The sequence below is a fragment of the Protopterus annectens genome, chromosome 16.part0 (assembly GCF_019279795.1).
Source record: "Protopterus annectens isolate FY-2018-M chromosome 16.part0, PAN1.0, whole genome shotgun sequence".
Classification (NCBI taxonomy): domain Eukaryota; kingdom Metazoa; phylum Chordata; order Ceratodontiformes; family Protopteridae; genus Protopterus; species Protopterus annectens.
The window spans coordinates 329986098-330000625 of NC_056750.1; positions in this window are offsets into that span (position 1 = coordinate 329986098).

Consider the following 14528-nt stretch of genomic DNA (forward strand, 5'->3'; position numbering starts at 1 on the left):
TGTCTATGTGAATGTGTGTATGTGTAAGTGTTTCTGTCTTGTTGGACACTTTTGATAAATATATACAGACATTTTGTAAACACGTATCACATCTGTCATTTGAAATGACCGATCAAGCTTACACAAAGCTGTAAGCCTTAGTAAACTGAAAATAATTATCCAAATTAGGGTTATGTATTTAAACCCATGTTCCTATGCATTAATTTGTGTCACACTAGTCTGCATATAGTTTGGAAAAAGACATAACAGGCTTTGTGATGCCATAGTGTTGTCATTTTTATTTATTTATTTATTTTACTGTTTTATTTATTTATATATTTTTGTTTCTTCATTGACGAGGATAGACCAACTGGGCTGACAGCCCCTTTTCAGCAAAGTCAGAAGGAGAAAAGCTTTATACAGTAAAGTATAGCTACAAACAGAAAAGTTGTATTTCATTTTATGAGAGGCTTAAATTTTCATAAGAATATACTCATTCCATTTATGTGGAGTCTTGCATTATATAACCATAAGTTTCATTCAGTTTAAGAGAGCTTGGGTTTATCATTGTGACTACAGTAATCAGGTTATTACAATTAATATTCTAAACAAATTTTCCAGGTTAATGTATTACTCAAGATTAGATTTACATAGTGATTGGAGATTAGAGAGGCTAGATATAAGTTTGAAAACCAGTATGAAAGTTAGGGATTGCATTATATTGTTGTAACCTGTGGGAAGGTGTAAGAGGGTTGGTGAACTGAAGAAGAAGCTAAAATATTAAAAGTAAAGAAATAAATTAAAGTAGCTAGGTTGTCTCTTAGAATTTAATCGTTTTAGAACAAGAGCAGATCCATGTTGAATTCAAGATTTTTTTTATTTTTTGTAAAAACAGTGTTAGATTTGCTTGTTTTGATTTTCAGAGTAACTGAGTTCCATACTTTCATTATGTGTACAGAGTATAGAGAGATATGATGCTGTTCTTTTAATTCTTCCTCAATTTATGGGTACCAGATCCAACCTTGGTTCTGACTCCACCACATACACTAGACTTCGGATCCAAAGTTCTTCCCTCTACCCAAAATGTCCCACTCAGCCAACAGTACTGCAGATCTCATTTGCCACCATCTTGCACAGATGAGGATCCTACTCAAAGAGACAAAGTTAATGTTTTAGTCAGAGCCTGGAGCCTGTGAGTAATAACTGTATTAAAAACTCTTCTAAACCCTTTTCTTTATTCCTCCCTCTACTTCTAGTTGAGTGTCTCAGTTTTGTTTCGATTAGACTCATTTTCTTTCCCTTTTTTCGTGGTTCTACTCACTGGTAGCCTTTTAACATACATTTGTTGGTACTATTTCTTCCCTTCACCTTCTTTCTGCCTTCTGCCCTTTAGAGGGTATTTTACTTACCATTGCTGGTAATTTCCTAAGTGTCTAATAATTTTTCCCCAAAGGAAAAAAAAAATATATATATATATATATATATATATATATATATATATAGTTTACTATCAAAATCTCAAATGCAGATTCTGCACATGGCAGGTGGCCGATTTTCATGTTGCTGACTATTACACGCTTGATAGTTCATATCAGCGAATGCCACTGTGCATTCACTGACATGCACTCGATCTAATGACTAGTGGTCTCGGTACAATACGGACTGGGACATTCATCCCTTTCCTCACTGTAGTGCGATCTCAGAGTTGGAATATATAGTTAGCAGGCAGTGTGGGGGTGGTACAGCCCCCCCACAATGGAGTGCAGGAGGGCTTGCCCCCTTCAAAAACATGATGTGAAGTGTAGGAGTTCCACTTACCTTCGCTCCTATATGGATATCACTGTCGATATTCAAAGAAAATGTCGAATCTGGTTCAGAACAGATTTTTTTTTTAAATTTAAGATTTGATAGTAAACCTATATATATATATATATATATATATATATATATATATATATAAAACATGATTTTGTGCTACTGTCATAATTTATATTGTTATTTCTTCCAGATATGGCTAAAAAACCAACTGGATTCAAAAAGTGCACTTCCTGTGGGCACAACATCCCTAATTTTGATGCCCACAAGGAGTGTGTTTATTGTCTAGGAGCAGCTCATCTAAATACTGACTGCTCCATTTGTGCAAGGTTTAATTCCAGAGCACTGTCTGTCAGATATAATATGTTGGGTCTCAGAGAGATGCTACCTCCTTCTTCATCTTCTTCCTCGGGGGGCTCAAACCCCCAGTAAACTTCATCATGGGTCATGGGTTAGTACTAGGCTAACTGCCCTTGCGAGCCATTTTAAGCCTAGCCAATTATTCCTTGTGAGACTCAAACCCTGCACCTTGTGTTTGTAAGGCAAACACCTTAACCATTAGGCCACCCTCCCAACCCCTTCTAACTAAATCTTTATCAGAGACATAGGAGTTTTATAAGAGATCTCCCACCCAATCTCCTAACATTTCAATGGCTTCTTTGGAGCCACCACTAAAAATACCAAAGATGTCTGATTCAACATCTTCAGATCCTAAAAGAACACATACAGATCGAAAATCTTTGGATCCTACCATTATATTGACTTTGTCTTCTCAAACCCATTCATCTGGGTTCATTGTTGAACCAGTATCTCCTCAGCACCATTCCCCAGTTCTCCAGATGCTGAGGAGAGAGTCTGGGACACAGTCCACTAGTTTGTTCATCAGGTTCTGGAAGTCTTTCTGAGGTAGACATGGATAGGATAATGAGAAAATTCCTCAGAGCTCAAATCCAGATAGGGGTTTTGCCAGCTCAAGCTCCAGTTGGAGCTGAGCCTCCCATCCACTTCTCATGTTTTAATATCTCCTTCTCTGATAAATCCTTTGGTTTTGGAGCCCTTGGATCCTGGAGCCCTGAGACTGTCAGTGTCTGATCCAAAGACAGCTAAGTCTTCGACTCCGACAGTCTCCCTGACTAGCTCCTCTCTGGTTCCTTTGGATCAGGATGAGTTTCAGTGCTAAAGCATTGAAGCCAGATCCGTGAGGTTGGGATCTGCTCTGATGTTATCAGAGCTATCCCTGCTCTTTGGAGTCTTGCTGTTGGACAACTTGAGTCCGACTCCTTCCTTGAGTCACAGATGCAGGCTTCTCCTGTTCTAGCAGCCTTTGAGGTAGTGGAAAGAGCTTTCTCTGAACTGAGGGATTTCACTTTTTCATCCTTGTATCCTACATCTATTACTCCTTGGATCTAAGCTGTGAGCTTATCAGGCCTACTCCACAGGGACAGTCGGAAACATCTAGGATATAGACAGTTTCCACTGAGGACCTTTCCCCGGTCTTCGTATACCTCTCCAGACCATCCCAGTGAAGTGGTACCCCAGAAGAGAACGTGGAGAAAAGGAGACATGCAAATTCTCCTATGGAATCTCACACCAAGGATACTGAATTCAACAAAGGGGAAGGATCCACAGATCTTCACCAGATGACATCTCATTTGGAGACATTCTAGAAATCCTTAAACAAAAAGGTAAATGATCTTCAGATACACCTTCCCAGGAGAAGTGAGTTTTTCTGGAAGCTTTTGTTTCTGGCCCATCTACATCTTGGGGTGACTCCCCCAGTGGATAACCTTGTCAAGTTTAATATCCCATTGGGCATGGAAGGAACCAGACTGTAATTGAACCAATTTCCCAGCATCCAGACAAAATTAGACCGAAAGACAGACCACATTTGGAGCAAAGGAGTCCTTAATGATACTATGGTTGTGGTGGTTGCCACAAAGAAGGAACTAGCAGAGCAGAGTTCCTCTGTCCATCCCCCTAACAGAGGGTCCAGGGCATTGAACAGGTTTGGGAAGTACATATTTTCTTCGCAATCTTTGCCTTGAAATCCTTGAATTATTTAGTGCACTTCACAAGGTTGCAGATGGATTTGACCAAGGAACTCTCCAAATCCCTTTCAGAGTCCTTGTCTGTGGAGGACTAGCAGAGGTATTATTCATAGCTGACCACTCTTTTGTCCATTTCCATTACACCCATGAGGCTAATTTCCCATGCTGCTGAGGGTACCTCACTAGTGGTCATTTCAGGCATAGCCATTAGGAGACATGCCCAGATGTGGTTAGATGATTTGGCAGAGTCTTTCAAGTATAAGTATGTATATAAGGCTGTAGTCAAGGGTCAGTTTGTTCGAGTGGCCTAAATGACTACAACAATAGATGCTTTTCTAGATGAGTGCAACACTTTTAATAACTTGTTCCTAAGAAGGGGTTATCCCGAATATTTTATTAATAACTCCATTTATGAGCTGGTTTACAAAAGAAGACACAATCTATATAAGCCAATGTTATTAGGGACTAGAACCTTGTACCAGGAAGACTACAGTATTAATTCTAGTGACGTTTTAGTTAACCCTCTGAATAAAGCCCCCTATAATTGTACTTTTATCAGTGGGTATTCAACTGATCATCAACTTATTAGATGGGTACTGAGCAAGAATTTGTCTATTGCACATGAATGCTTCGATCCAGAATGAAAGTTAAATAATAAACCAACTATTACTTATAGAAGAGGCACTAATTTAAAACACTTCTTTGAAACCAACCACAAACACGCACATAACACACACAACAATGGAATGTTTAGATGTGGAACATGTAATTTTTGTAAAGATATATTGTGTACTAACACATGTCTTATTAATGGGCAAACTTCCAGGATTAGTGGTAAATGTAATTGCCTGACAAAAGGAGTACAGCATTTCACATAGCCAAAACTGAACGGACACTGAAAGAAAGACTGTACGAACACTCATATGTTGTTAGTACAGGCAATAAAAACAATGCCTTATTTAGACATCTCAGCACTTTCCCAGAACACACTTTTAAGTTTACTGTGCTTAAGAACCAGTCTAAACCCTAGAGGTGGTCCTTGGGGGTTATTCTTGGAAAGGAAAGAACTCCTATGGCAATTATGCCTAAATGCACACAACTACCCTGGTCTAAACAGTGTTACAGCTATAAAAAATATTTTAAAGCTAAAAGCTTATCAACATTAAAAGACACTTACTTCATTTAAGTTTATTATTTTTAGTGTTTTAAAATAAAGTGTTGGACTTTATTTTACATAGCAATGATGCCTTTTTTACTATGTTTAGGCAACTATTTGTTTTTTATAACTAGGTCACGTTAAAAATTTTGATGCAAAATGGTCATATGACGTCTTTTTGTATAAAATGGCTGAATGAATGGATTCTTATCTGAAGAAATCTTAGAATGCCTTAAGATGAAAGTGCTTATCAGTTTTATGTATTTGGATGTTTTTTAATGGCATTCTACTTGAATAAAACAGCAGTGTGATTTAGGATTACCAGCGTCCATGCTTCTTTTGTTCCTAACAAGTCTGTGAGTTGTTTTGGGGTTTTTATTATCATCTCATTAATATGTCTCTGAATCATTCACTCGCTAACACTACCACAGTCAAATCTGATTGCTGTAGTGGTCTCCCTAGCAACCCATGTTAGCAAAGGCACTTTCCTACACTCGCGCACACACACACACACACACACACACACACACACACACACACACACACACACATAAAACAAACAAGCCTCCCCCCTCACAGCTGGTCATATTCATGGAAAAACTAACCCATTCATCCATAAATACACACACACACACACTCTCTTAATTGCCTCCCTAACCCCCTCTCCTAGTGTGACTACCCAGGCAGACAGAGAGAGAGAGAGAGAGAGACACACACAAACTGACATTCATGCATCTACAAACACAGATACACACATCTGTGCAGACATACATACTTATAACCTCCACTCCCACAGCTTCATTGAACTTACCTGCACCATGAGTACTCCCAATGGAGAACATTGGAGACCGCCATGTTCTTAATCCAATAATGAACACACTCTGAGTCACTCAGTAGCATAAATCAGGAACTGCTGAAATTTCTGGAGGGGAGTATTTCGCTAATTAATATTAGCCTCTCCCCTAGACTGCTGCATTGTCAAGCAGCTCTACCCGCAAGACTGCCATCTGTGCCAAAGCCCCCATGAGTGGAAAACTTCAGCTGTAGGGTAGTTTAAGAATCCAAAGATTTTTACTGCAAGGAGAAAATGGCTACATTAAGGTTTCTATCTCTCTAAGCCTTTCTGAGTCACAGTCTTTGGGCTGAACAACTCCAGCAAGCCCTAAAAATGGCTAAAAATGTACTATAGCCTGCACTTCAGCTGGAGGAAATTGCAGTAGGCCAAGGCAATGTTTTAAACCAGACACAGGATAACAAACAAAGAATTGTACCTATATCAGAAGCCCCCTGTCAGATGATGTGAACAGATGTATTAGCGAGTAAAGGAAGTACTGGCCATTTACTTTTATGAAGACCATAAACCCTTTCAGGCAATATTCAGTTATTTGAAATCCAACCCACCATGACCCTAGAGTAACATACCATAACCCTTTAATGACAGTATTGAACAAATCTGTTTTCAATGCAGTAGTATCTATAGTGAAATGGTCTCTACAATTACAGTCCTACCAGTATGTAATACAGTGTAAAAAAGGAGCAGAGGCAACTGCAAACAGTTTTTGAACTCCCTTAATCAAACCACAGATGAGTAAGATAAAGGAGAGAGACAGAAAGAGACTGAGAGACAGGAATATGTAAATACATTTATAAATATGCAGGTCCAAGAGTGCTGAAACACAAACAGAAGAAGTTGAAAAAGGTAGCATTCTGCAACCGCTTAAGGAATTTTGCCTAGAAAACACAAAGAATAATAAAAATAAAAAACTCAGTGATGCATAAATGATGTGAGGTGTAATGAAGAAATGACAGTGTCTACAAACAAAAAGCATATCAGCAGTCCAGAAGGGATGCATGGACACAACATATAAAACATACTTGTGCAAACGGAGACAATGGTCAGGGAAACATCTGGTTATCCTTTGTGGTTACACTGATATTAAGGATTTTAAAAGGCCACCTATGTCAGAGTCATATTCAATACAATAGAAATCTGTCTGCCCAGACATAACTGCAGAGTGAAACATGGACTACAGCTACAGCACAGACTTCTGTGGACCCTTGTCTGCTTGTGTTATGAGTACTTAAAATACCCTGTTTTAAAGCCTGTCAGGGCCTCATCAGTACATGTCATGATACCAGTCCTCCCTTTATAGATTTGACAGCTGTCCCAGACAGGATAAGATTCTCCCTCAGTACAACATTTTCCTCTTGCCCCAGTGTTATGCCATTCAATTGCTTTTGTCATCAATGCTGTCCTAAGAAACTGGTAGCTAACCACCAGCATTCTATTTTCTGCTCCTGTGGCCTGATGCTTATGATGCTTACTGTCTGCTATACCATCTGATTACCTTCTAATGGCCACTGTGCCATTTTCTGTAGTACACCTAGCTTCTGCCCTACATTGTTGAAACTGCTGCTCCTCCATCAGTTCTGACCTGCTATTCATCCCTGAAAAGCCAGTATGATGAAATGACCATACCATAGGTCACTTTTTCCCTTCCCAGTTGTCATTTACTCTTGCTGTCACTTACACATACAAGGGTATGTAGCTGTCCTGTTTTTTTTCTGTTAAACTCCCTGTAATGTAAACCATTATTCTGTCTGCTCTATGCATTTCTCTTTTTGCTATCCCCTTCTTATTTCTGCCTATTTTTTTTCCTTCCTCCCTTCTAGTCTAGTTTAAAGTTCAGCACATCTGATGTACCTTTCCAGTCTAGACTTTTGCAGGACCAATCTAAGTGTCCCCAGCCCATGGCATATATTTTCATTCTATGCCATGCTTTCTCCCAGTTCCAAACTAAGATCGTGCTCTCCTGTCTTGTCTATTCCTGCAGACAGGAGCTGAGCTCCGAAATTCTATTCTTCCTAGTGTCAGTAAATACTGGTAACAGAAAACAGAGGAAATCCAAAAAGCTCATCAGGTCTGGTATCCCACCCAGAGGGTGACAGAACTAACAAGAAACAGAATGCAGAGGATTAGTCCAGATAAAATCACTTTAGCTAGAAGATCTAGGAGACTCTGTCTCTCTCTCTCTCTCTGATACCCTTTCTGTGTGAGGAAAATGCCACTTTGTTGAAGTTTCAAGTAGTTTATTCAGTAAAGTAGGTATATTGACAAGTGTTCTTCTAATTCATTACATTCAGCTGGTCAGTTATTTAAAGACAGTTACAGACAATGGTGGGAGGGTCCAGGGGAGCTGAATGAAGGAAAATCTAGGAGATGGAAAACAAGGAGCCAATCCCAAAGCTTAGAGGTTAGTCTATTTGAATATTCCTAAAATACTTGTCAGGGTTACCAGTTAGGCAGCCTGTGGATCCTCATTCTTAGTTAATATTTTTACTTTTATGTTTATGTTTAACAAACAAAATATTGCTAATGCACCCTGAGTTACCACTATAGAAGTATATTCAAGAAAACACTTTCACCTGAGCTTCATCAGGTCCATCTAATAGAGTGGTTTACACTTTGATCAATAAAAATACTGCTTTTATGAGGCTGTCGTCAGACTTTATTATCATGTTTTGTATCGCATGTAATATGACAGGCTGTTTCTCACTTTGTGGGGCTCATATTCCTTGAAGCAAATTATAAAAGCTTTATTACAGAACTTTTTCTACTCTGATTTGTCCTTATCAATGCTTGTATCACATGAGCCTGTGACCACTTTTACATGTCTTATATCGAAATATGTTATGAATAACTAATCTTTTCTTGTTTGGCAGAAAAGGTTTACGGTGCCTGCTTATAAGAGATTCATATACATGATTAATGTGACCAGTCACATTCTTTTTCCTGATGAAGACAGACTTTTTTATATGCAGGGGAGACAGTCACTTGGCACCTAGACTAGGTGAGTACCAATTTTCAAATAATACATGTGCCCAGAGAAACAACTTATAATAGAAACAAGTCACAGTGCTTATTTTTAGAGATTTGCACAAGTAGGAGAAAAGTGTAAGTAAAGTTTCAGACCTCGGAACCTTTTGTTTAGGCTTTCCTTGCTCATGGAATAAAAATCCACCAAGTGGTGAAATGCAGAGTATAAAAACTTTTAATAAAATAAGATCTCAGATCTTCTTTGAGCATAGGTAAACTGTGCTTATGGTGTAAAGAAAACAGCAGTGTCGACTGTTGCCCCGGGATAACAATTTTCATTTTACTGCAAATTACAGTTTTGTCATATGCGGGTCAAGAGACTAGAATAGCTACACCTGGTTGCTATGGGGTATCTACAGTGAGAAGGAGAACGCCCTTGGTCTCAGAGCATGGTTCTAAGGTGTTCCAGTCTGGGATCTTCACTATCAAGCCTCTTCCAGGGTTTAGCAATTAGTGAGGGTTCATCTGTTCAGTCTCTCTCTCTCTTCAGGTTCCAAGTGGTGAAGTCAAGGCTTTTCTGTTCAGATTCTATCTCTCTTTAGGTTCCAGGTGGTAAAGTCAGTGTAACAGAGGGCTAGATAGCTCTGTGTGTGGGTTATATTAAGGACTGGAAATGGAAGGGATTATATGGAAGGGCAGTTAATCTATTTCCTGAGAGGGCGTGGTGTCATGGAGCCTGGGATGGGGTTAGCTGATGCAGGAGCTGCCTTAGGTCAACTGGTGCCCAAGACAAAAGAGCTCCTCGGTGCCCCCTACCACACCACCTGGTGCCCCCATCCTGGTCTACCTACATCAAATAAATACTGGAAAAGTGCCCCTGCTACAGCGGCGCCCTAGGCGGTCACCTAGTTGGCCTATGCCTAAGCCTGGCTATGAGCTGATGTAATAAGTATGGATGTAGGCTGTCAATCACACTAGCATACTAGTATTTGGTCCCCTTTTCTCACTCCTAACAACAAAAATAAAGACCAAGTCCCAAATGAGTAGCAGGAAACATTTTTAAATTACTGAAAGTTGCTATTTAAGTTAGTGCACATCATAAGGTAAAAAGCACTTTCAAACTCCTGACAGTTACTGTTTAGATCTGTACACATCTTGAGATTAAGAAAAAAGAGAGAGTGGCTTGTTTCCTGTGTTACTAGTTCACCAGATAAACCATACCTAGGTAGATGCAGTGATCTACAGGTCTAAGTTTTGATTGGGTTTTTCATATTAACAGCAGCGATTAGAGTTAATCAACAGTTTCCAAATCCTGGATCAAACTGTACATGTGTTTTAGCTGTATGATTTAATTTCCTGAGTGCAAGCACACTTTTAATAGAAATGCTTGAGTTTATACAAGGGTGGTGGTGAGCATCCAGCCTGATCTGCCAGCTTAACTCCATTTTTTGAGGATGGCATTTTCATTTCATTCGAGTAGACCCATAGTGAGCTTGTCCAAGATGTGGAAGTGGAAAACTCCATGGCCTAGGAAATCACAGCAATGCTTTGCTAGTTGGCTTGTGAGGATATGGAGTCTGATGTCAGACAGGTTGTGTGCCACCCTGATTTTGAACTTGTTCACAGTTTTCCCTACATAAAAACAATTGCAGCCATTACATTGCGCCTAATATATCACAAAGCAGTGTTGCAATTGCAAGAACAAGTGCTGATGATTTTTCTCCTGAGTACTGGAAAAAAGAAGCATCCCTTATTTCTCATGTATTTACAGTAATTACAAAAAGGGTGGTGAGAAGTCTGTGCTCCTCTGTTGTCCTTCTCTGGTCTAAATTGGCATTATACCCAGTCCATAATGTTCTTGGCTCTCTTGAAAACAAGACAAGGATGGGGTCCTAGGAGTTTTTCCAGTTGTTTACTGTCTGTAATCACCACCCAGTTGCCGATCATGGCCTTTCTGATTGTTTTGTAATCTACTATAAAAGCAAGTGCAATACTTCTTGGCAAGTACAGAATTTAAATAATATGTTAGCCAGTTTTATAGCATTCTTCATAATTAAGACTCATGGAGCCTTATGAAATGCAGACCTGCTGCTCTTCCTATCTACCTCTTCTGTTATTTACTCCTCAGCCCCTTTGCTCCCTAAACTTGGTTTTCTATGTCACTGAGGATTCTTTTCTCCTAGGCTCCTCCTCTCCAGTTATTTTGCTTAAGTTTTGTTTTTCCTGCCATATCCCTGTTAACCTGACTTAGGCACATCAGTTTTTCTAATCTCCTCACATTTCCTTGTAGGGCCACAGCAGTCTCCTCAACTGCCTCACTGCATAATCCTATCCTTTTCCTTCTGCCTTGATATCCTTCCTTTAGGACATCCATTCAGGAACTGCCACCCATCTTCCCTTTCTTCAGCTATGATACTGTGGTCTGAAACCTCCCTACCACTTTGCACTTCGTCCAGTATCTCAGACCTCCAACAAGCTCTTCACCATCCACATAAAAATCCCTTTAGCCACACCAACAATGCACAGCTCTCATAGCTATCCCATGTTTTCATCAAGTCATCAGCCACTGTCCACTGGTTGATCCAATAATCACTTGCTTTTGAACCAGAACAGTTTTTTTACTACCTAAGTTTCTTTCTATCACTGAAGTTTGTGGATATATGCTCCATCCTCTTGCCTCAGAGAAAAGTTAGCCATTAAAACATTGTCAATATTCTTTCCTCTATGCCAAACCCAACAGACACAACTCAAGTTGTCTGAATCATAGTCAAGGCTCTAGCCATCTACTCCAAAAGAGCTGACAGATCTCTCCTTATATCTACTTTTAGCAACATGCTGTCTCCCCGCACCCCAGAACTGCACTTGCCATCCAGCTTTTGACAATTCAGAATAGACAAATAGCAACATCTACCTTGTTTTAGGGGGAATTTATTGAGCTACTGACCACATTCAAACTCCTTACAGTTTTGATTCATAATTCTGCAAGTTGTGCTTTGTTTGTACCAGTAATTCTTGGTCCCTTATCGTATACTACTTCAACTGTTTCCTTAGCTTTCAACCCCAGATATTCTCAGCTATAAACTAATAGATATTGTATTCTATCTTCAAGAACTTAGTTTTGTTATTTGCCTAGAATACTTTGTCATGTTTGTATTTAATCAAAAATTTCCATTCAGCGACCAATGCGCTAGACACAACATTTTGATCTTTGTGTGCTTTAGCAGACAATTTAGAATTTTAGCTGCATTTTCAATATCTCTAAAGCTAAATTACTATAAACATTGTCTTTCAGCTTCTCCCATTAGTGGTCAGCACAGCAGATCACCGGTCTGCAGATTGATTGATAGTGGAGTTTTTATGGTGTTGAGTTGCTAGCCCAGTGCCCAACCTTCACAGATGGCGCACACACACACACACACACACACACACACACACACACACACACACACACACACACACACACACACACACACACACACACGCACCTACTGCATTTCTTTAAAACTCATTCGACTGCAGGGAGGACATGCAGAAGTTAAATTACTGTTCATTATTTATCTGCTTTAAGCACTACTGAATGCTATTTCTTTAAACAGCACTGTCTTTAGAGATTCATGCATACTCTACCTTTTTTCAAGCCTGTTATGTAGAAACCTAAATATTTTCTATATTCACCCTTTTGCATTCCATACTACCTTTATCTCTATCTTGATTATCTCTCTTTATCATATATTTTTGGGCGAGTTTATTCAATCATTTACTTACTGACTTATCTATGGTGTCGTGTCAGATTATCTTGTTTTCTCTTAAGAAACAGTGTCAAGTATCAAACTCTTTATTATGTCTACGGAGACAGCTTCCTGTGGTAATGCATGCCGTGGTCTTCTGAAATCTTGACTGCAATAACTGCTTTTAGCTAGAGTTCCCTAACACATGATTTAGCTGAATTCATCTTATTCAGAACCCTGCATCCTGGTTACCCACAAGTATTTTCATTTACTTTCACATTACTTCAATCATACAGAGTCTGCACTGGTTGCTTTTTCAGTTTCAAATCATCTTTCCCTGGATGGTTTGGGACTGTCTTATCTGAAGGAGCTTCTGGCTACACACAACCCCACTAGACCTTTGTGTTCCTTGTCCATGAGTACTTTGGATGTTCTCAGAGTGTACTTGAAACATTTGGTGGTTACTCATTTTCCTGCAAGTGCCCCACTTCTAGAAAAAGTACCAGAAGTTTTATTATTTATTTGATCTTATTGGTCATTTAATTTAATTGTTCCCATTGGAGAAGAGTTCTATACACCCCCAATGAAAATTTAATTTTGGAGGTGCTGCTATACTGGAATCAAAGTCTTCTTAACACACTAAGTCTTGTTGGCTGTTTACTGCTGAAATTAAAGTCTGGTTATAACGGAGTTTTGCATAACTGCATTTGCAGTCTGTTTAAGACACGGAGCCTTGCCAGCTGCACATTGATGAGAAAGGATACTTTGCAGCACAATGCTATTTTAATTCTAGTGCAGTTACTAATAACTTATCTTTATAACAGACGACACATACTATACTGTTACAGCTTTTAGCTTTAATGTACAAAGTTTACTTCACGATCAGCATGGATAATAATTCTCTTACAAAATACCTCGGAACAAGTATGTTCCTACAAGTACCTCTAACACAGCTTAGTTTTACAGTCTTTTTATACTGTTCTCACACACTAGATCCAGAACGTTTCCTTGGTACTAGTACTAAAGTTAAGGGCAGCGAGATTATAAGCAAGGTATTTTTAGACTTGCATTTAACATTTTTTAATGTTTATATTATGGATAGCAAGTTTCAACGGTATGCCCTATCAAACTATTATAATTTTATAATATTTGGCTTTGATTAACAATAGATTTTATAGAGTTACTATTATTAGTGTCAAGTCAGTGCTTTAATAAATCCACTGAGACTGTTTTAAATTACATTTACTATGTAGGATATGTTTGACTAGGTTCTGTACCTAGGTGATATACACAAAAAAATTTCTTTGTATACATGTTCACACATTTTAAAAGTGAATGTACTTTTTAGAGTGATGTCATGAGTGTATTTTTGTTTTTAACATTTTTTTTTTAGGCAACCAAAAATATTTGGGGTTTGTTTGATTAATTCAATGGAAAACAGTATAAATAGAGTGCTTGTATGACTTTCCAGTGTCTTGTCTGAAGAAGATCTTGATGAAAATGTATTATGTGAAGGGCATTAATGTGGAAATTAATATTGGTTGTGCTTTACTTTTGGAAGTGGACGTTTCTTCTACTCAAAGGTAGCATTTCACTCCTGTTGTGTGCTCTGACATACCTTGGCTTTGCTGGTTCACTTTAGATCCTGTTTTTCCTCTTGGTATCTCTTTTAGACTTTGCAAGGAAGTATCTGTTAGGAAACACTTCTACTGATGCTTGTGAGAAAGCATGTAATATTTACTTTTCAGAGTTGTTTTTAAGGTAACATCTTGTGAGAAAGTACGTACAAATCGTTTTTCTTCTGATTTTGTAAAAAGGATCTCCATTCATCTGTAAGAAAGCACATCAAACTTCTTTGCTGATATTGTGTTTTCAGAGTTGTTTTTAAGGAAATATCTTTTGAGAAAGCATACAGAATTGTTTTTGAGAGTTTCTGCTGATTCTGTATGGAAACATGTCCATTAATAGATGTTCCTTTTTTCAAA